The sequence below is a fragment of the Eptesicus fuscus genome, unplaced genomic scaffold, assembly GCF_027574615.1.
Source record: "Eptesicus fuscus isolate TK198812 unplaced genomic scaffold, DD_ASM_mEF_20220401 scaffold_64, whole genome shotgun sequence".
NCBI classification, from domain to species: Eukaryota; Metazoa; Chordata; class Mammalia; order Chiroptera; family Vespertilionidae; genus Eptesicus; species Eptesicus fuscus.
In genome coordinates, this window is record NW_026557630.1 from 35,795 (window position 1) to 60,879 (window position 25,085).

The window sequence follows — 25,085 nt, forward strand, 5'->3', positions numbered from 1 at the left end:
GCGCGGGGGGGGGGGGGGGGGGGGGGGGACAGAAGCAGCTCCCTGTTGGGGAAATCTGTCAGTGTGCACAGAGGGCTCCCCTTCGGGGAATTTGGGGGAATTTGGCTTGCGGGTCACAGCTCCCCCTTCGGGGAATCTTAGAGCTTGCACAGAGGGGATTCCCTTTGGGGAATTTGGAGCGCAGGACTGACTCTGCCCCCCTTCCGAGACTCTGGTAGAGTGCACGGAGCCAGCTCAACTTCAGGAATTTAAGAGTGTGTGCCTTAGCCGGTTTGGCTCAGTAGAGAGAGCACACACAGGACGCAGCTCCACTTCAGGGAATTTGGCATGCCGGATACAGCTGCCTGGGATCCCTGACTCACAGCATGTTCACACTAAGAGCCAGCGATCTCAATTGTTGGTGCATGCACACACAGGGACCCTGATTCTCAACGAGAAACCGCACAAGGCAACAGAGAATCTGACACTTGAGTAAACAGATGGAAGAATATACCATGTTCATGGATTGGTAGAATCAACATCATTAAAATGTCCATACTACCCAAAGCAATCTACAGATTCAATGCACTCCCCATTAAAATACCAATGGCATATTTCACAGACCTTGAAAGAACTCTCCAAAAATTCATCTGGAATAAAAAAAGACCCCGAATAGCCACAGCAATCCTGAGAAAGAAGAATAAAGTAGGAGGGATCTCAATACCAGATTTCAAGCTGTATTACAAAGCCACTGTTCTCAAAACAGCCTGGTACTGGCACAAGAACAGAGATATAGATCAATGGAACAGAATAGAGAATCCAGATATCAACCCAAACCACTATGCTCAATTAATATTTGACAAAGGAGGCATGAACATACAATGGAGTCAAGACAGTCTCTTCAATAAATGGTGTTGGGAAAATTGGACAGATACATGCAAAAAAATGAAGCTTGATCACCAACTTACGCCATACACAAAAATAAACTCAAAATGGCTATCATCAACAAATCAACAAACGACAAGTGTTGGCGAGGATGCAGAGAAAAAGGAACCCTTGTGCACTGCTGGTAGGAATGCAGACTGGTGCAGCCACTGTGGAGAACAGTATGGAGTTTCCTCAAAAAACTGAAAATGGAACTCCCATTTGACCCAGTAATCCCACTCCTGGGAATATATCCGAAGAAACTAGAAACACCAATCAGAAAGGATATATGCACCCCTATGTTCATAGCAGCACAATTCACCATAGCTAAGATTTGGAAACAGCCTAGGTGCCCGTCAGCAGATGACTGCATCAGAAAACAGTGGTACATCTACACAATGGAATACTATGCTGCCATAAAAAAGAAGGAATTCTCATCATTTGCAGCAACCTGGATGGAATTGGAGAACATTATGTTAAGTGAAATAAGCCAGTCAATGAAAGAAAAATACCACATGATCTCACTCATTTATGGATAATAAAGAACATTATAAACTTGAACAAAAAGATAGATACAGAGACAGTAAAGCATCAAACAGACTGTCAAATTACAGGGGGAAAGTTAGGGAGAGGTGGGGGAGATAAGAGATCAATCAAAGGACTTGTATGCATGCACATAAGCATAACCAATGGATGCAAAACTCTGGGGGGTGAGGGCATATATGGGAATGGGGTGGGGGGTGGCAATGGTAAGATATGTACACGTATAATACCTTAAAAAAATTGAAAAAAAATTACTCTTTGAATGTATCAATAATTTGAAATATAAAAAATCCAAATAAATAAGTTTGTATGAAAAGAAACTCCAGTTTTTTATTCTCCTGCCGTGCTTTGTAAAATCTGGGGTATTTAAAAAATTAAATCCCAAGGAGAATAAAGGAATCGAGAAAAAAGCAAGCGAGTGCAAAGGGTTAATAAAGCCTTAAGAAGTACTTCCAAATAAAGACATGGATATCCCTGTCTTGTTAGGAAATTAAAATGGCAACCCTATATGGGCTCTGCCATCTCTCTCCTAATTTTCTGGGAGGAAAAGCCTTGCCTCAGGGGCAGCAAATACTAGTATTGTCCAGTAGTGAAGACTATTGCCATCGGAATCCACAGGAATGCTGACTGGTTAAAAAAGACACATCCTGGGACTGATTATAGGATTATCTTTCCTCAGGTTGGAGGTCTTGCCAGTTGAGGAAACCTTGAGGTGACCACCCTAGATGGGCCACGGGACTCCAAAAAACTCTTCAACATCACCCTATGAAATTTCATACATCATGGCACATGGCTCCTGTCTAATATGTGGGGAAGAATTCAACTAAACATTGCTGAGAATTATGTAATACTTACAGTGAACAGAGAATATATTTCATATTGTTCATACAAGCACAACAAAGGACTCCTATTCTGGGTAACCATTGACCTCACCAACGATAGAGGCACCAGACTGCAAATGAGAACTACGAAGTCATACAGACTTTCTTTCAAGGCCTTGGTCAACACTGCAAAATAACCCAATATTGAACAAAGAGTGATTTTCTGCCATCCTTAGGTGCCTTCCAAAACATAGAAAGTTTGGGACCCCACAAATGCTGGACCATACTATTTTTCTCTCTTAAAGGAAACATTAAAAACTAAGGTGCTGCCCTACTCAGGTGGCCCTCCTTCCCTGTCCCACACCCCAACCTCTCTGCTCCTTCAAACACACACCCAGCAGCACACTATGCCCAGAGTTCAGGGTTCATCAAGTCCATTCAGTTAGGGGCATGTATCACCTTCAGTGCACCATCCCAGGCACAGCCAGGGAAGAGTGTAGAGGGGTGGACTGTGGAGGCAGTAGAGCGGTCTCAGTCCAGCAGGGTGGATGTTTACCCATGAAGGAAAAATCAGGGCCATTTGCTTTCTCTAGATTGATAAATATCTAGAACATCCTTGGTGGCTAAACTTCAAGATACTTGTAAACCAGGAAGGGAACACCTGGCTCAGCAGCCTGCAACCCCTCCTGCTGGGCAGATAGGGAATCAGCCTCTGCAGAGACAGCTCCTCTCCCTCCCTTGGCAGGGCAATGGAGGGAGCATTTCATTACACAGGACTGGCTCACCAGTTTTCTTGGAGCACATGGTGACTCCCAGGTCATGACCCCCCAGGAACTCCTGAAGCAGAGCTTGCTCCCTTTTCCACTAACCATGGCTCCAAAGAACAGAGAGACCATCAGCCTGGACTGTGACTAGGGAAGGCCTCAGAGCCTCACACATGGCCCAGCACCAACTCTCCCTAGCAACTTCCCTGGGCTTAGCCTGCCCACACACACACACACCTGCCCAGCAGACACTGCTGCTCCCAGCCTTGCCACCTGAGAGGAATCTGGGCTTCTCAACCATCTGAGTGTGCAACAACCCAGCCTAAAACCCCTGACTGGAAAGTGCAGAGAGCACAGGGGCAGGTCCTAGCTCAGAGCTTCTCTCATCTTCTTTGCTTTTAATCCCAGGAATGCCATCATCCCCTGTGGGTGACTGTGCAGCTCAGCCCAGGTTCCCCACCTGCCATACTTACAGCAACAGCACCTCCCATACTGTTCTCTGGACCATTGCCTGCTCTGCCCTCATGAGAACCCTGGCTGCTGGTCACCATGGTGTTCCTGGTCTGTGCTGGTGTTCAGATGTGTGTGGGCTGACTGGGTGAATAAGCACATACATTGGTTTTAGAGTGAGAGGAAAATAGGGATAGAGAGACACACCCAACAGTTCTTTTGTTCTGTACTTTCATACCTTCAGCGGTTGATTCTTGTAATTGCCCCGACCGGTGATGGAACTTCCAACCTGGGTGTATTGAGATTATTCTGCGAACCAATGACCTTGGCAAGACAGATGCAGCAATTTATGTAAAATACCCAATCATGTATGAATATATAGATACAAAAACATCATGATGACAGAGAGTGGTGGAAGGCAAGATAGGATTCATGGGGTTTCATAAGTGACTTTTTACATGAATATATTTCAGGTAAGCTTTTTCTAAGGCAGGCTGTATTTTTGCATCAGTTCTTTTATATGCCAAGAATGAAGCTCTGATAAGGGCAGGAGGATCTTGGTTTCAGTGATGCAGGAATGCATGGAAACACCAAAAACATATGCTTAAAAATATATACTTTAAATCAAATACACTTACATCCAACTTTAAGAAAGTTTTAAAAATTGAGTTCCCAATAATTTTATTTTATTATGTGAGTTCTTGAGCATATTTGTTGCTAGTGTATCAGCATGTTGCAAATAAAATATAATTATGTGCTACTGATATGTCTTAACATGTCTATGTTCAACCCCATCATTTTAGCAGTTTGCAACTGACAATGATGAGAGTATTTACACCAAGAAAATTAACAAATATTATACACCTAGACTTCACTTAATGTATTATTCAATGCTTAAACTTAAAAAAAGGGTATTGGAGAATGGGAACAATACAGGTTAATATGCTACAAGTTTGCTTATATTGAACATAGAACAAAAATGATTAAAAACAAGCTTCCTTTCAGTATTCAAAACCTATGATTCCATAAGGCAAAGAAGTCACTTGAGTCATTGAGGAATGACTGAAATTCAAACATATGTCTTAGATGCTACACAGTCCACTTTCATTTAAATAATGAATTTATTTAAACAATTTGAAACAGATGATGAGCTGACTTTTTAAACAAAGGAGATAAAGACAGTGTAAATAAATGCGTGAAAACTGTTCAACATCAAAAATTCTTAGGTAAATAGAATTAAAACAAAAGTTAACACCAGACTCAATTCTGGGGGCTCTTTAAAAAGATTAACCAGTGCATGTGCTGGCAGAGTTGAGTGAAAACTGATTTTATACTGTGGGTTTGTGGAAGGCGGCAAAAACAATGACCATTATCTTAATGTGTGAAACATTCACGTACACAACAGTTTGATAAGTAAAACATATACATAAATAGAGATAACTGAACACAAATATTCCCAGGTTTATTCATAATACCCCAAACCTGGAAATAACCATAATCATAGACAGATCAATAGGCAAAGTCATTATCCAAAGAACACAATACTACTTACCAATCAAAAATTAACTATTCACTTAAGTGTTGAATCTCAAAATAACTGTGTTGCATGAAGAAAACCACTATTTGTTAAACAATACACCTTATGCCTATAAAATTATGAAAAATAGGAACTAATGTATTATATAGGAATATCAATGACTGCATTGAGGGCTGAGGAAAATAGATTATAAATGGACAGGAGGTATCAAAAGTAGGTTTAGATTTCATGGTAAGAAAAAATATAATTAATAAATAATAATACATGATTATACTCTGCCCTGGCCAGTATGGCTCAGTTGACCGGGCATTGTCCCATTCACAGAAATGTCATTGGTTCCATTCCAGGTCAGGGCACATGCCCATCTCCATCCCCAGTAGGGGCAGGGAAGAGGCAAGGGAACAATGTATCTCCTTTTTCCTTCCCTCTTCCTAAAAAAAAATCAATAAAAGTAATTATTCAAATATTTTTTAAAATAATAAGGTCTATGTTTAGTAAAATTAGAACTGTTAAATAAACTTTTGCCCCACCAGATATATTGGTGACAGATAACCATGTTTCATGTGTGACAGTTTCACAGTTTTATCCTTATGTCAAAGCTCACCAAGTAGTACACATTAGAACAGTGTGCTTTGTTGCATGTCAGTTCTCATTCCGGGGCGGAAGAGCCTTGCCTCAGTGGCAGCAAATACTGGCAAACCGTGAAGACTACTGCCATCAGAACCAACAGGAATGCTGACTGGTTACAAAAGACATATTCTGAGACTGATTACAGGATTATCCTTCCTCTAGCTTTGAGGTCTTCACTGTTGAGTAAATTTTGAGATGAACACCTAGAAGGGCCAGGGGAATTAAAAAAAAACACCTGTTAGATTATTTTTTTGTGCCAATGGCTTCAGCCACAGGAAACAGGTATGGAGGTCCTGAGAACTGTACACAAAGATCACACAAGCCACAGACCTTTGATCATTTGTGGAAAATGTTTATAAGAAGCACTTTTCATCTAAGTCACAGTAGTATTTCCTATTCACTATGAATACAGGGTTTCTGTCCTAATGGTGGTTCCATCTAAACATCAAGACTCTTACAACAAATGACACCAGCATATGAAATTTCGTACATCATGGCACATGGCACCTTTACAGTATGTGGGGAGGATTTCCCCTAAACATTGTTGAGAATTATGAAATACATACTGTGAAGAGAAAATGTAATTCACATTGTGCATAGGATAACAAAGGCCTCCGGTTCATGGAAAACATTGACATCACCAATAAAAGAGGCACCAGACTACAAATTAGAACCAGAAAGTAATGCAGGCTTTCTCTCAAGGCCTTGGGCAGCAATACAAACTAAGACAACATTTGACAAAGAGGAATTTCCTGCTATCATGCTGTGCCTTTCAAAGCACAGAGAGTTTGGGAGCCCACCACATTTGTTTAGCTCTACATGCTGACAGATCACAAGTTTTCTTTCAATCATCCCAGGGAGTGAATAGAACCAACAAAACTAATGATACAAAAGAAAAAAACAAACACCTTTACAAAAAGATCATAAACCAGAGCAAAGGACAGCAAGAGGTTTGCATGTTAATGGATTGGAACCTGAAACAATTCATCACAACATGATGTGAGAAGCACAATGTCCCTAACAGACGAAGCACTTCTTAGCTAAGGAAAGGTGACCGGGATGAAACCTGGTTCAGATCAATCCTCCAGTCATAGAGAAAGGAATGAAGATCATGAAGATCCAGCCAGGAGCGCAGAGTATTCATACTTTTCTCAAGCACAACTTCTGAACATGCAGGGATTGTGAATGCTACATACTTTTCAGGTGAGGCAGGTGGTAGAGGTGAAATAGCTTCTGCACAAATACTCCCAGTGACATCAGTAGGCTTGTAGGCCAGAGTAGGTTAGCAAGTACAATGCAGCTCCAAAACCCTACTTGTACCTGAAACTTATGAGAAATCTAGTAGAGTGTATGTTCTGACAAAAAGAGGTTTATATTCAGGTAAATTGGTCTAAAATCTTCTCCTTCAGTGTTGTTATCCTCAGTGAGGAAGATAAAATACTCCCTGTCCATTTAAAGCTTTTCTCCAGTGTGAACACAATGGTTTTTACTGAGGTTAGACCTATCACTGAAGGACTGCCCACAATCACTATACTCCTAAGGTTTTTCTCCAGAGTGAATTCTGTGGTGTCGACTGAAGGCAGCACTTTGTCTAAAGAACTTCCCACAATCACTACACTCATATGGCTTTTCTCCAGTGTGAACTCTGTGGTGTTCAGTGAAGGAAGACTTTTGGCTGAAGGACTTTCCACAATCACTGCACTCATATGGCTTTTCTCCAGTGTGAACTCTGTGGTGTTGAATGAAGGAAAACTTTTGACTAAAGGACTTTCCACAATCACTACACTGATATGGCTTTTCTCCAGAGTGAACTCTGTGGTGTTGAATGAGGGCAAACTTTTGACTAAAGGACTTCCCACAATCACTACACTCATAAGGCTTTTCTCCAGTGTGAACTCTGTGGTGTTTAGTGAACGAATACTTCTGACTAAAGGACTTCCCACAATCACTACACTGATATGGCTTTTCTCCAGTGTGAACTCTGTGGTGTTGAGTGAATGAAGACTGTTGACTGAACAACTTCCCATAATCATTACACTGATATGGCTTTTCTCCAGAGTGAACTCTGTGGTGTCGTCCGAGGGCAGCACTTTGTCTAAAGGACTTCCCACAATCACCACACTGATATGGCTTTTCTCCAGTGTGAACTCGGTGGTGTTGATTGAGGGTAACCTTTGTACTAAAGTACTCCCCACAATCACTACATTCATAAGGCTTTTCTCTATTGTGAACTCTGTGGTTTTTATCAAGATCAGTGCTTTCACTGATGAACTTCCCACAATCAGTACACTCATGGGGATTTTCTCCACTGTGAACTCTCCTATGTCTATTAAGGTTAAAGGTATGTCTACAAATACCCCCACTCTTGTTACACTCATAATTCACTATTCCAGAACAGACACCCTGACATTGAACAACTTTCTGGTTGTAGCTGGCAGCTTTTTTACTTTCACCCCACTTATGATGACTTTTTCCACTGACAAATTCCTGTGAAATCGCACTACCACAGTGTGGCTCCTCAGTTTGAAGAGTGCCCTGATGCTGGAGAAGCTCTGAGATGGATGGGAAGTTTTCCTCAGACTCCCTATTGGAGGCGTTGTCCATATCTTCATTCCAGGGCTTCTCTCCACTGGCACCCCTCTGCTGCTCATGAGGGTTTGCACTGAAGCAGAAGTCTCTCACACATGTGTCACTGATGAAGGCTTTCTGCTCAAAGTATGCTGCTTGTAACTCAGTTAAGTGCAAAATATCTTTTAACACTGAGAAACACCGCTTACAGAGATGGTTCTTCTGGGTTGCTGGGACGGTCTTAGAAGCCCTGACCTGTGACTCTCCTTGGACAGATACACTCTGATCAGAATTGGACTCCTCACCATCCGTTTTATGCCAACAACCTGAAAAGGCAAAAATGGTGAGGAAATAAATATTGGCTGTGGTGTCAGGTGGAAGTCCCTTTACAAAAGTTAATACTTTAGAAAATTAATTGTAAGGCTAAAAGCAAGACACCCATGAAAAACACACAAGGTGATAAAACAAGCCAGAGGAAAATCATTTGGGCAAAAATTGAAAAAGGATCCCCAGTCAAATTTATAGAAAATATTCCTTTATTAACTTTTGGTCGAGAATATGTTTGTATATTTTCAGAAAACAACTCCGAGACCATGTGGATTCTAGCAAGAGAAGAATCGACAGGACTACTCCAGCCATGAAGACAGAAGAGAAGCAGTCCAAAGACAGAAGACGCTGATGTGGCCTTCCCATAATAGCAGTTAGCAGCTGTGCATCACTGCAGATTGCCCAGGATCAAACCAGACAGAGTCGGACCTGCATTACCACCAGTTGTCCACCATCCAGAACTGAAATGTCAGTGCTGACATGTACACATAAGGAACTGTTGGACATTGAAATTGGGTCTCAAAAGAACTGTTGGCCCAGAAAGAAACTCACTACAGACCGATTCATTTGCCTGTCACCATAACCATTATTGCTTGTCTCATTTTCGGTTCTTATAAGTGTATTTCTAAGAGCACATGATCTCACTCATCTAGGGGAAATAATGAACAACATAGACTGATGAACAAGAACAGACCCAGAAACAAGGAGGCATGGATCAGACTGTCGGGCCTCGGGGGGAGGGTAGGGAAGGGTGGGGATAAAGGGAGAGATCAACCAAAAGACTTGTGTGCAGACATATGAGCCCAACCAGTGGTTAAGGACAACAGGGGGGTGGGGGCATGTGTGGGGAGGGGGGTGGGATGGAAATGGGGGGACGAGGACAAATATGTGATACCTTAATCAATAAAGAAATTAAAAAAAAAAAAAGTGTGCTGCACATAACACATGGGTTCCATACAATTGTATGAAAAAACAACAACTGTGAGAAGGATTAATGTGAAGTCTGTTCCACTGAAGATCACAAAACAAGGAAGACCTTAACAGAAATATGACACAAGCATGGCAAGCACCACATGAAAGAGAAACAGCATCTCCAGCTCATTATTCTAATAGCATTTAGAAGGGCTTGTCTGCTGGTGACATGGAAATGCTGTGCAGAAGGTTGGTCACATCTTATTTCAATTAAAATTCAATAAACATGTTGTTGGTGGTTGAGGACCAATTAAGCATGTATGTGCACCTCGTAACACATGTTCAGGTCCATGTCAGAGAATAGAGCAGAGGCAGCAATGAGGAGGAACAGTTGATGAAAGACTACAAAGGTGAAGGTAGACAAAATCCAGCTGGTCCCAGATAAAATGACATGTCAGCAAAATGTCAAGTATGGGAAAGAAAAGGTACAAATGTAGTGTGGCCAGTGGTACCTGCACCTAAACTCCGTTGGGCATGAGCAGGTTTCTGGTATGATAGGAACAATACCCTTATGCCATACTTTTGCCTCAATTGCCATCAGCAGGGCCAGGCCTCCTTTGAGATCATCTTGCATGTTCATTCCGTAAAAAAAAAAAAAAAAGCAGGGTTCTCTCTGCACCTCCTCCTCTAGAAATATATAAAAACTAAACATTCTGAGTATTAATAAAAAATGGCAGAAGTGAGTAGCCAGTACTAGCCCAGAGCAATTGGGCATGCAATAGCAAGTAGGGAAAAAATAATACAAATGACAATTGAAGGAGGTCTTACAAGCACAGCCATGGCTCATGTAATTAAAGGCCACAATATGGCACAGGTGGTCACAAAGAACCTTTAGCTAAAGGAAGGGGGCAGAAGAGGAAGTCATGGATGTGGACTTAGGGAAGCTCCCAAGAATAGAAAGATCAAGAAGAATCCATATCTGTCTGTAAAAGTGCTGATTCACAGACTTCCTGTACTTTTTGAGACAATGGGTGTCAGCTCTCTCCACAGAGCTCTGCTCTGGCAGCCACAGCACATTTGACAAGAAAATGGGCGAATTAGCAGAGTTGCTGGACTGACTGTGGGAGAGAGAAAACTACAGGTGGAGAATCTAGGAAGTGAGGACATCACCTCAGGACACTAGGAGAGATGTGAAGGTCTTACCTACAGATGATACAAGTGTAAAAACTTCCAGCATCACATCGCGGTAGAGAAGTCTCTGAGCCTCATCAAGGAGCACCCATTGCTCCTCAGAGAAGGCAATGGCCAGGTCCTCAAAGTTCATATCTTGTCATATGGGGACAGAACAGCCACAAATCAGATTCACTCTTAAGTCTGTCATACTCCCCACCCTCCATATCCATCTGCTCTCTCCAGTCCACACATCAGAGAAGATACCAGGGATTCATCCCATGTAAGTCACTGTCTTCTTATATTTCTACTGATATCTTGTCTTCCCAAAATAAAGGCAGTTGAGCACATAGAAGATAACTGAGCTCTGGGATTCACATGTACACCACACTTCCTCTTGACAGTAGAGTGGGTGTCAAGAACATAGGGTAGGAAGAGATTGTTGGCCATAAAGAGAGTGTGAGTGATCTGATACTGCTCTTCTCAGGCAATACCTTTGTAGTTCCTCAGATTGTTCCTCAAAGACACCAAAAATGTGGCATCACACTTCACCCTTACAAACAATCCCAACGTACTGAGGCCATTGCTTTGCACTAGCTGCTGCACATAAGTTCTTTGAACAAGACTTATCTCACACAGCTTCCTTCCCAGAGGCATAATTTCAAAGGTAAAACAAATTTCCCACGACGAGGAATGGTTATTTCCTTATTACCTTATTTTCCAAAATTATAGATTACCACACCCTTAATCACTTCTCTGTTTTCCTTCTCCCGTATACCCATTACAGTGGAGATTTCAAGCCCCGGTAACACTGATATATGCTACCTCATTCCTAACAATCAGTGTGTTAGCCTCCAATAACAAAAGGCAGGTGGGTAAATAAAAGGCATCTAAGCTCTATACCTGGCACATATTGCCAAAACACCCCCTTTCAGGCAATTGCCCTAAAATTCACCTTATTGTATCATCCAGATACCACCAGAAATAGAATCACCCTCCATTCACTCTTATGTCAATGTCAGGGAACTATAGCCATGAATTCACACTCCCTCTCCAAGTGCTCATCACTCTTTCTATCAAATTTCTCTCACACCTGCACTCCCACAGCACCAGCCATCATGGTCCTCTCCTTGACCTCTTAGTTATTACCCAGGGTGTAAGGTTCAGAGAATGCTTGCCAAGTTTAAACAGGATGAAGTACTTCCCAGACCATGATAGCTCACACTCTCAGAGGCAGCCTTGAATACCCAGAATCCACCTCCCCTGGTGCTGTACTTGATGTCACTTCACTAGTCACAGCCAACATATCTCACTTCAACATCACTCAAGTGCCAGCCCCGATGGCCCTCTGTACCATGGCCAGTGAGTCTCACAGATGACCACTCAAGCCTCTAAGCTAATCCACAAGATGGGCTGCAACTCCCCACAGCCAGGCCACAGCAAGGGTCACAACAAAATTCTGGTGAGAGTTTAGAAACGTTGATATATACCAGTCCTAGTCTCATCTTGTTTGAATTATTCTCCAGCCTCCAATTAATCTCAGGTCCACTCATCTTTTAAAGGTACTGGTCCCTGCAAAACGATGATCTCTCCCCCATGCTCTACAGGACAACTTCTGTCCCTAAGCTGTGTTGTGACACCCAATTCCTCAAAACAGTGGCCCCAGCAAGAAAGCTAGTCCTCAGGCTCACACTGTCCCTTCTGAGCTGCTACCATTACCTACCTGGCCATGATCTCCTGTATTAAAGTGATCTACACTCCTGGCTGATGTGTCTCAGTTGGCTGAACATAGATCCATGCACTGGTAAGGTCACATGCCGGGGTTGTGGGCTGGATCCACAGCAGGAGTTGTGCAGTTGGCAAACAATCCTTATTTCATGCTGATTTCTGTATCTGGGTCTCTCTCCCTCCCCCTTCCTTTCTACATCTAATATCAATAAAAATATACATGTGTTTTAAAAAACATACCTGCACTTTGCTGATTCAGCTCACTCTTCACTCCATGCCTTTGCACATTCTGGAACCTATGCCCTGGAGGACCTCACACTCATTACATTGGTTGCCAGAAACAAGGTCCACTCCATGAAGCCCTCCTCCTGGCCTTAGGAATCTGGGCTTAGTGTCTGTTCAAAGTCCCCAGGTCCAAGGGATACAACAGTGGCTGACAGTCCCAGAACTCTACTATCTCAGGGGCCACAAGTGTGTGACACCCTGAAATAAGCTCCACAAACCCGTACACCTAATCAATTCTGCATTCGCAGGAATTTGTGGAAAGATAATGGTCTGTTGGGAGCCTGGCAACCACCAGGTTCTATGGACTCAGGCTGCTCAGTACCCTGGCCCAGCCCGGAGGCCAGGTGCCCTCCAGATGCCTGTGTGATCTCAGGGCTCAGCCCTCAGTACTCACTCCTGCCAGTTCCCTTGTCATTTACAGGACTTCCCCTTCCTGTCCACAATGCTGTCCTCTGTCTTCTAGTCTGTTCTTCCTCTGAGCAATGGTAGGAAAAGTCAGAACCCTACATCAGAAAATGTCCCTCTTTTTTTCACAACCATCTAAGGCCCCAGCGTTCTGAGAATGAAAGTAAAACTCCTTGTGCAAAACCACTCCTCATCTCTTTGTTTCCTTTACACCCACAACAGGCCCGGATTCCCGAATCCTTCCTGCTCAGTTGCACCATCACGTCCTTACAAGGTGGCATTGCAGCCTTCCACCCTCTTCTCCCATCAACCATGTGTCACCCACGAGGGACTTACCATTCTGAACGCTGGGACCTGGGCGGCAGGACCTGAGAGGCGCCGCTCCCCCAGGCTGGAGGGTTCAGTGGGGTCAGGCTGCGGGAACGCTGTGAGCAGAGAGGATCCGGGAGGCACGGAGACGCCAATCTCAGTCTGTTGGGACTCAAGGAGCCTCAGACACACCCTGCACAGCAGGCAGCTGCCTCCCAGGCTTCCTCCTACTCCAGACCAGTGCCCTGAAGCCTGGGAATCTGTGAACAAAGAGCAGAAAAAGTCAAAATGCCCGCCAGGAGGAGGAAGGCAGAAGTCCTGCCTTAACCGGATGCGCAGACACCAAAATGCCCTTTGCTCCGCCCACAGGTGTGCAGTTCCTTCTGGGTAATGTAGTTTTCTCAACTGCGGAAGGCCCAGCTAGAAACCCCACCAATGACTTAAGTGAATAAAAGTGTCCTAGAGCCTCAAAATATGGCAGCAGGTGTCTTCCATCCAAGGGCTGAGCACAGCAGCTCAGGATCCCCAAGTATATCTTGCATGCGTTTCAACCCTTTTTTAAAAATATATATAAATCTTTATTGTTCACATTATTACAGCTGTTCCTCTTTCCCCCCCCCCATAAATCCCCTCCACCTGGTTCCCACCGTACCCCATGCCCTTACCCCCTACCACTGTCCTCCTCCATAGGTATACGATTTTTATCCAATCTCTTCTTGCACCACCCACACCTACTTCCCCCTGAGAATTATCAGTCCACTCCCTTTCTATGTCGCTGATTCTATTATATTCACCAGTTTATTCTATTTATAACATTTTTATTCACTTGATTTGTAGATTCACTTGTTGGTAGAAATGTATTTGTTGTCATTTTGTTGTTCATAATTTTTACCTTTACCTTTTTCTTCTTCCACTACTTAAAGAATACCCATCAGCATTTCATATAATACTGGTTTGGTGGTGATAAACTCTAGCTTTTTCTTTTCTGTGAAGCTCTTTATCTGACTTTCAATTCTGTATGATAGCTTTACTGGGTAGAGTATTCTTGATATTAGGTTCTTGCTATTCATCACTTGGAATATTTCTTGCCACTCCCTTCTGGCCTGCAGAGTTTCTGTTGAGCAATCAGCTGACAGTTATACGGGTACTCCCTTGTAGGTAACTAACTGTTTTTCTCTTGCTGCTTTTAATATTCTCTTTTTGTCTTTTGCCCTTGGCATTTTAATTATGATGTGTCTTGGTGTGGTCCTCTTTGGATTCCTTTGTTTGGGTTTCTCTGTGCTTCCAGGACTTGTAGGTCTATTTCTTTCACCAAGTAGGGGAAGTTTTCAGTCATTATTTCTTCAAATAGGTTTTCAATATCTTGCTCTCTCTCTTCTTCTGGCACTCCCATAATTTGGATGTTCATACCTTTGAAGTTGTCCGAGAGGCTCCTTACACTATCTTCATATTTTTTTTTAATCCCTTTTTATCTTTGCTTTTCTGGTTGGGTGTTTTTGTTTCCTCATATTTCAAATCTTTGCCTTGGTTCTTGGGATCCTCTAGTACTGTTGAATTTCTGTATATTATTCTTTATGTCATTTAGTGTATGCTTAATTTCTGACTTGTCCTTTTCCATTTTTTTGGCATTCTCACTAAGATTCTTGAAGGTCTCACTAAGTTCCTCAGAGGTTTCTAGAAGATTCTTGAGTCACTGTGCTTTTGAACTCTATATCCAGTAGCTGTAATATTGAACTCTATATCCAGTAGTTTGCTTCCCTCCATTTCTTTCATTTGTGACCTGTTTCTTTGTCTCCACATTTTGGCTACTTCCCTGTGTTGATAGAGTGACCTTGTGTGCTAAGGAGTCCTATAGTGCCCAGTGTCTCAGACTCCCCAATTACCTGAGGTGGACACTCTTGGTGCACCTCTTTGTGGGCTGTGTGCACAGTCTTGTTGTAGTTAAGCCTTGATTGCTATTGGTATCACTGGGAGGAATTGATCTCCAGGCCAATTGTCTGTGAGGACCAGCTGTGTCTACAATAGAAGACCTGCTGTGCTGGAGACACCCGTATGGAGAAGGACTTGCTTCAGTGGGGTTTTGGTGCTCACTGAGTCTGCCCCCTGAGTGTGTTACTTATGGATGTGAAGAGTTGTAATCTGGTATGGTCTCACACTGACCACTGGGTACACTGGATCTTGGACCGCCAAGGATGTGCAAAGTCAGCCACTGCCTGAGGCCACCCAGCAGGAACCACAGCAAGATCTGCAGATTTATCCTCTTTGGGGTTTGGATATGTCCAGATGAGGCCCAGCTGTGATACAAGGCAGGCTGTTGCTGTCGAGATTTGGGCCTTCTTTTGGAAGCTTTGGAGCTCTCTGACCCAGCTGCAGTATGTCAGGTTAGGCTGCAAAATGACAGGCCATTCATATGCAAAAGCTGCTGCACACAGCTTGGGTGAGGTTGTAAATTGGGTGTGGAGGGGTCTCAGGGAATCACCAGGGTGGAGCAAACAGCAATGGCTGTAGGTAGCCCCGCACTGGGGAGGTCCCCACGTCTCTCTGTGTCTCCATGTCCCATGACCCTACACAGGAACAACGATCACTGCAAGCACCTCTAAGAGGAAGCCGCCCTTACATTCTGGCCTGATGCCAGACAGTCCAGATTCTCCCTGTATGAGTCTGGTTCCCCAGAATCTTACCTAGAACTGGCTTTCAGAGCAATTGGGAGCTTTTATCTCCCTCCTGATTGAAACAACAACAACAACAACAACAACAAGAGTGCACCCAGTTGCCAGCCCGTTTTGCATGTGCCTCCATACCTCTGCACCTCCTACCAGTCTCAATGAGCTTTTTTCTTTCCTTATAGTTGTAGAAGTTCCACTCAGCCAGCCCTCCCATGGTTCTGGATGATATTTGTTTTGTCTTTTAGTTATGGTTTTGTTGTGGATGTGGAAGGCAGCAAATACAGGTGTTTACCTATGCCACCATCTTGGTTCTCCCTCAGCTCCTCTTTTTATAGGAGTTTGCTTACATTGCCCACAACAACCCAGGCCTCATCTCAGAGGAACAGACTGTGGGTGCACTTACAGGGACTGCACCCTGTGAAGTGTGTGGCCAGCATGCTATTTGTGGCCTGTCAGACTTTACTCAATCTTAAAGTGCTTCCCAACGTTCAGGTTTACATTCTGTTACAATTCACACTTTGAATTCATACATTATCACTGTCATATTCGGTCCCTGGTCCTAAAGATTTAAATGAAGAGGTCTTAAGGACCAACAAAATCCTTATTATTCTTTCTACTGGGTATACATGCTATTACAACTTTAAATAATAAACAAACAAACAAAAAAGATAGTACATAATAAAAGAGTAAATTCCTTAACAGCAGCCCACACAGATTGAAAAGAAGTAATGCCCTTTTGACTGCACCAAACAGGGTTGAGAACATCCCAGTTAGGTGTGCAAGCCCAAGTAGCAAAAATAGAACCAAGAGTCTCAATAAAGTCACATTGTTTGGGAAATCTGTCCACATCATGCTTCGTGAGAAATCCACTGCTATTAGGGATACGTTTCAGAGTCTCTACCTCATTAGTATCCTTATGAAGCTTCTTAAAACTTTATCCGTATTGTGGAGTTCCTGAAGTTCAGTGGCAGTGTCATTAAAGTCTAAAGGAAGAAGAATATGTTCAGGTAACAGTTCCTCAAACAAAGCCATCAGTAGGAAATATGTATTGGTCCCAGTGGTGAAAGATGTGTAGAGGGTCTTGTTCCATGCAGTGATGTTCATGGGGTGTCATATCAGTTTGTGGTGATTCTCAGATGAGTCCAGGACACCTCATTTCAAGGTGTGGTCATAATAAGTAATGTTCAGTCCACAGTGGACAAAAGCGAAGTTTCCTAGGTTGAAAAGGACTTTCCTCATGGTTGTTAATGCCATGGGCATAGAGAAAAAGTTACCTTCTAGGGGTTGCATAGTAATAAAGGTGTTTCTGGACCATTGGATGAGTAAATCAGCTTGGAAGAAGTATGGTTCAGCATAATATATTTTACCTTATGGCAATATATGGTTGCCTTTAGGTAATTTAGTAGGTAAAGGGGCAACAGGATATGCTAAGATAGTATCTCCTCCAGCTAGAGCTCTAATAGTAAGCTCACAGGAATCTAGTACAGGCAAGATCTTTGGATGCTCTCTTAGCTAAAGAGATAAACATAAACAACCCACAGGTTTGATGTTATCCAATAGTGCTAGATTCTGAGTCCATAATGGAGAAAAACCTTTACCTCTAATCATTAAATCTCTTCTATCCTTAAGTACCATCAAGCTGATTCTGAGTACCACCAATCAGCACCATCAAGCTGATCCTGAGTATTCTCACAAGCAGTTAATAAAGCAAGTGATTTAGTAAATTTACCAAGATTTTGTATGTTAACATCAATGTTGTGAAAATTTTGTTCAGTTTCTTTAGTTAAAATTTTTAACTGATGTTGAGTCTGAATAGAAATGTCTGACATTAGCAAAATGAGAGAATAAAAGACCTAGAATTTGGAATTATATCTAGATTGTTGTTTTTGAAAATATGCAGGTAGAGCACTAGCAGACATCCAGTTGCTGCAATTTCAGAAAATTGAAGTGAAGATTTGCCTTTAAAAGCTTGTAGGTGATGGATTTTTTACTCCATTGGAAAAAATAGGATCATAATGAAGAGTGCATAAGCAATGTGTAGCACTATAACATCCTCTGTGTATAACACAAGGATAGAGTGAACCTGTAGCATAGCAATCAGATCTAGATATCTTCAAAGTGGAGTTACATAAATGAGTGGAATTAAGAAAGGAAGAGATATCAGTAAGTACAGAGAGGTTTCCTTGTAGAGTTGGTTCAATCATTCCCTGATAATGAGGAGTGTTAAATCTAGTAGGAGAAAGACTCATAAATGCAGCATTGGTTATGGTTTTAAAATGTAGTTTAGCTAAGATAGCATCCAAAGATCTTGCCTGTAATATCTCAAGATTTTGCCATGAAAACCACTGAGGTGGGATGCATTTAAGGAAAAGTGTAATATTAATAGTAGGATATGTGGAATTAAGTTCAAGGTTATTAAGCCATTCCTTAGTTCTAGACATTAACTGATTTAGTAGACCACTATAGAGCAGTAATAATTTGAGGGATATGTCTATAGTTCCAATATCCTTGGTCAAGAGTAGAGAATTCCGCAGGATAAATGCCTGTATTAGAAGCTGTGAGGATGTGAGTATGGTGTCTGTTTCCATATATTAGTAAGGTCTCAAAAGAAAATTGGTGCTTACCAAGTGAAGTTTGCAAACAATGTAAGACACAAAAATTTCCAAAAGAAGGAAAATTTGGAAAACCTGTTAAATAAAATTGATAATATAATATATAATTTGTGGAGAGGAGGTGTGTGTGTAATTTTTGGTCAAAAGTCTTCTGTATACAATAAGGTTATTTGATATGTTAGGGATGTGGGAGCCAGGTATATAGTCAGGTAGTATGTCTATAATGGAAATTTCTTTGAGAAGCCTGGATTTTTGGAACCATTCCTCCTTGAGGCATGTGTCAGTAGTAGTGTCCCAATGGTTCCTCAAAGAAGTTTGAAATTAATTAAGTTGGGCTAATTAAAAGAGTAATTTATTTTGGTATATATAGCATTATCTTAGATGATTATGGTAATTATATCCTAGTGATAGCATGAGTGTTGTTAGTTAAAATGTAATGAAAATATGAATTATTATAATATGTGGGGGATGAAAAATAAGATGAGGCTTTATTTGATATTGAATAAGATTAGGAGAATGTGGCTCTAAATAGGGGGTAATTTAAATGTGGTAAGGTTAGAAGAGGTAAGAAAAATAGTAGGAGTGAGAGTAGAAATACCTTGGTATTAGAAGAATTACAAGTAGCAATAGCAAAAATAAGCTATAGTTAGTAGGAGGCACTCTATTCTTACCATACATAGCCTCCTTACATAGTAAAGTATTATGAGCAAGTAGATCAACAAAATGTCTAGCAGTATATTCAGGTACTTACTCAACTAAACATTGGATACTATCAAGAGTCATCTGAAATGTATATCTAACTGGACTAGTTACTGCCTGTCCAAGTTTAGGGGAAAAAGGTTCATTATTTTTTTCTCTTAGGGCAGCAGTTCACAACCTGTGGGTTACGACCCCTTTGGGGTTCAAACAACCCTTTCACAGGGGTCGCCTAAGACCATCGGAAAACACAGATATTTACATTATGATTCATAACTGTGGCAAAATTACAGTTATGAAGCAGCAACGAAAATAATTTTATGTCGCACCATTAGGAAGGTTGAGAACCACTGTCTTAGGGGTACCAGCCATGTTCCATTAATAAGAGGGGATTGATGTTTACATGAAATCAGCAGTAAGAAAAGTAGAAGGGGAGAAACCAAGATGGTGGCATAGGTAAACACCTAAACTGCTGCCTCGCACAACAATTTCAAAACTACAACTAAAAGACAGAGCTGACATCATCCAGAACCACAGGAAAGCTGTCTGAGTGGAAATTCTACAACTACAAGGAAAGAGGAAAGCACACGAAGAATCAGAGGAGCTGCAAAGGGTGGAGGTACGGAGACACGCGTGCAGAGAGGAAGGGCAGCTGAGGGCCTGGCTGGCGTTCTCTGATGGAAGGGGGAAGGAAGCCCCCGACTGCATTGAACCCCAGTTCTGACTTCACTGAACCCCTGTTCTGGGTGAAAACCCATGGACCCAGGCTCATACGGGGAGAGTCTGGACTGTCAGGTAGAGAGAAAGGCGCACGGAGGAGACTCGGAGACTCAGGGAAGCCATGGTGGGCAGGGGACTGGAGGCATGCACCTGCAAGTATGCGCAAAGACAGACTGCTGAGGTTTCCACTAGCTTTTCTTAGCGGAAGAAAGTCGGAAGCTCCTGACTGCACTGAACCCCAGTTCTGGTCGAGCCTGGGGGAATCTGGACTGTCAGGCAGAAACTCAGGGGAGCTGTGGAAGGCAGAGGTCTGGAGGCGCGTGCACAAGGGCAGGGATGACAGGAAGCCAAGACTGTCTGCTCAACCTTGAGACTCCGCCTCATCCAAGCTGAGCACAGGCTTTTGCAATTTTGCAAGTCTGGTCCTCTAAGGCTGTCTCCAGCACAGGTCTCCTGACGTAGACACAGTTGATATACATAGCAAGTTGGCCTGGAGGTCAATTCCTCGCAGTGATACCAACAACAATAAAGACTTAACTACAGAGAAAAAAAGATGGCGACCAGCAGGAAGGTAGGGAGACAGAGAGTGTGAGTGAGGAACCCATAGAGGAGAGTGTTGACGTGTGTGGTGTGTGTGTGTATGAGCTAGGGTCTGTTAGATTCTGCACATCTTCCAAGGGTCTGCCTAACCGGGCAGTCCTAGATGGCAGAGCCCCGTGCACAAAGCGGACACTTCTCGGTGGCTGGTTCGAACGCGGAGACCACGCCATCTTGAGAAACAGAGCTGCCTGAGACTTGGATCCTGGCTTCTGACACAAACCAGGACACTGCATCCACTGGGGACAGAGAACTGCTATCACAGCTTCAGACCAATGAACAATAAGAATCCAGACTTCCCGGCAGAATTCCGTGAGTCAAAGAGCCTATCCCCCTACTCGCAGGTGAGCAGACAGTGCCATAGTAACTGATAGTCCCGCCCCTCGCCCAGGCTGCAGAGCTTTGCACAGGGACTCGCTCCCCCTTAGAGAATTAGGCTCGCGCAGGACAGAAGCAGCTCCCTGTTGGGGAAATCTGTCAGTGCGCACAGAGGGCTCCCCTTCGGAGAATTTGGGGGAATTTGGCTTGCGGGTCACAGCTCCCCCTTTGGGGAATACTAGAGCGCACACAGAGGGGCTTCCCTTTTGGGGAATTTGGAGCGCAGGATGGACTCCGCCCCCCTTCTGGGACTCCGGTAGAGTGCACAGAGCCAGCTCACCTTCAGGAAATTAAGAGTGTGTGCCCTAGCTGGTTTGGCTCAGTAGAGAGAGCACACACAGGACGCAGCTCCACTTCAGGGAATTTGGCACGCCAGACACAGCTGCCTGGGATCCCTGACTCACAGCGCATTCACACTAAGAGCCAGCGACCCCAATTGTTGGTGCATGCACACACAGGGACCCAGATTCTCAACGAGAAACCGCACAAGGCAACAGAGACTCTGACACTCGAGTCTTGGTGCAGACACAGGGAAACTCTGACTCCTGGCACATGCTAAGGATCTCATTTTCGGCACATACCAACAATGTGGTGCAGACAGGGCCCCTGATTCTAAGTGTGCACACGAGACCACATGGAACACTGGGGACACTGACCCTGGGCAAGTCTGGTTCCCACCAACCAAAGGCAGCCACATGTCCTAGTGTCAGAGCACTTCAGTGAAACTCGGGTGGAGCGAAGTCCCCACAGCACACGGCCCAGGTCCACGCAAATGGAAGCTTGAGCTTTCTGATAGCCAGAATGGGTAAACGAAATAACTCACAGAGGAAAGAAAATGTGGACTCGCAAAAGAAAGGAAATCAGTGAAACTGAAGCTTGCAACATGACCGAAAAGGAGTTTAGAGTAATGGTCGTGGAATTTATACATCGGATGGATGAGAAAATCAACAACTTATGCAAGAATCAGGAAGAAATGAAAAGTGATATAGCTACAATCAAAAACACCATGGAAAGTTTCAACAGTAGACTATAAGAAGCAGAGGACCGAATTAGTGAGTTAGAAGATCAGGTACAGAAACAAGTTCAATCTGAACAGCAATTGGAGAAAATAATTAAAAAGCAGGAGGAAAGCCTAAGGGAGCTTCGGGACAGCATGTAACGAAGTAACATGCATATAATAGGGCTGCCAGAAGGACAGGAAGAGTAGCAGGGATTAGAAAATCTATTTGAAGAAATAATGACAGAAAACTTCCCGGATATGGGAAAGATAAAAGTTACGCAAGTACAGAGAGTCCCAAGCAGGATCAACCTCAAAAGACCCACACCAAGACATGTCATAATTTCAATGGCAAATATAAATGATAAAGAGAGAATCTTAAAGGTGGCAAGAGAGAGACAGAGAGTTACCTACAAAGGAACACCCATCAGATTGTCAAATGATTACTCAACAGAAACACAACAAGCTAGAAGTGAATGGAAGGAGGTATACAAAGTGTTGCAAAGCAAAGGACTGAATCCAAGAATACTATATCCAGCAAGACTATCAATCAAAATTGAAGGGGAAATCAGGAGCTTTGCCGACAAAAAAAGGCTCAGGGAGTTTATCACCACCAAACCAGCAATGCAAGAATTGCTAAAGGGAATACTGTAAAAAGAAGAAATAAACAGGAAAGAAGGAATACAGACACAAAAATAGATATGACTACAAACAAATACCTTTCAGTAATAACTTTAAATGTAAACGGACTAAATGCTCCAATCAAAAGATATCAAGTAGCTGAATGAATAAAAAAACACGACCCATATATATGCTGTCTACAAGAGACCCACCTCAGAACAAGAGACTCACACAGATTGAAAGTGAAGGGATGGAAATATATCTTTCAGGCAAATGGAAATGAAAAAAAAGCTGGGGTAGCAATACTTATATCTGACAAAATAGACCCCAAAGTAAATGCCATAACAAGAGATAAAGAAGGCCACTTCATAATACTAAAGGGAGAAATCCAACAAGAAGAAATAATTCTGGTAAACATATACACTCCCAATATAGGAGCACCTAAATACATAAAAAAACTCCTGGAGGATTTCAAGGGAGAGATTAATAGCAATACAATAATAGTAGGAGACTTTAATAACCCACTATCACCACTGGACAAATCCGCTAAACAAAAAATCAGCAAAGAAACAGCAATACTAAATGAATCACTAGACCAGATGGAATTAATTGACATCTTCAGAACATTTCACCCCAAAGCCACAGAATATACATTCTTCTCAAGTGCACATGGGTCATTTTCAAAGATAGACCATATGCTGGGTCACAGGCAAAGTCTCTTCACATTCAAGAAGATAGAAATTATATCAAGCGTCTTCTCAGATCACAGTGGCATAAAACTGGAAATCAACTACAATAAATACAATCCAAAAAAATCAAACACATGGAGACTAAACACCATGCTATTAAACAAGGACTGGGTCACCAGAGAGGTCAAGGAAGAAATAAAAAACATCATGGCAACAAATGACAATGAAAACACAACAATCCAAAATCTATGGGACACAGCGAAAGCAGTCTTGAGAGGGAAGTTCATAGCTCTACAAGCCTATTGCAAAAAACAAGAAACAATGGTAATAAATTACTTAACCCTACAACTCAAAGAGCTAGAAAAAGAACAGCAAGAAAAGCCCAGTGTAACCAGAAGGAAGGAAATAACAAAGATCAGAGCGGAGATAAATGACATAGAGACCAACGAAACAATACAAAAGATCAACAAAACCAAGAGCTCGTTCTTTGAAAGGATAAACAATATTGATGGACCTCTAGCCAGACTCACCAAGAAGCAAAGAGAGAGGACCCAAATAAACAAAATCAGAAATGAAAGAGGTGAAATAACAACAGACCCCGCTGAGATACAAAGGATTGTTACTAAATACTACGAACAACTCTATTCCAACAAACTGGACAACCTGGAGGAAATGGACATATTCCTAGAAAAATATTACCTTCCAAAAATCAATCAAGAAGGATCTAAAGACCACAATAGGCCAATAACTATGGACGAAATTGAAGCAGTCATCAAAAAGCTTCCAGCAAACAAAAGCCCGGGGCCTGATGGCTTCACATGAGAGTTTTACCAAACATTCAAGGAAGAACTAAAACCTATCCTCCTCAGACTATTCCAAAAAATTCAAGAAGAAGGAACACTTCCAAGCTCCTTCTATGAAGCCAGCATCACCCTAATACCAAAACCAGATAAAGACAACACAATGAAAGAGAATTACAGACCAATATCCCTCATGAACAGAGATGCCAAAATCCTCAACAAAATTCTAGCAAATTGGCTCCAGCAGTACATCAGAAAGATCATACACCATGACCAAGTAGGATTTATCCCAGGAATGCGAGGATGATACAATAGCCGCAAATCAATAAACGTGATACATCACATAAACAAGTTGAGAGATAAAAATCACATAGTCATATCAATTGATGCAGAAAAAGCATTTGACAAAATCCAACACCCTTTCTTGATAAAAACTCTCAACAAGGTGGGAATAGAAGGCTCATACCTCAACATAATAAAAGCTATATATGATAAACCCATAGCAAACATCATACTCAATGGACAAACCTAAAAACATTTCCCCTAAGAACAGGAACAAGACAGGGATGCACACTCTCACCAATCCTGTTTGACATAGTACTGGAAGTATTAGCCATTGCTATTAGACAAGAAGAAGAAATAAAAGGCATCCAAATTGGAAAAGAACAAGTAAAGCTATCTTTATTTGCAGACGACATGATATTGTACATAAAAAAATCCGAAAGACTCCGTCAAAAAACTAATAGAATTAATAAATGTATTTGGCAATGTAGCAGGATACAAAATTAATGACAAGAAATCTATGGCCTTTCTATACACCAATAGTGAACTTACAGACAGAGAGACTAAAAAGGCAATCCCATTTACCATTGCACCAAAAAAATTAAGATACCTAGGAATAAACTTAACTAAGGAGGTAAAAGACCTATACATGGAAAACTACAGGACACTGAAAAA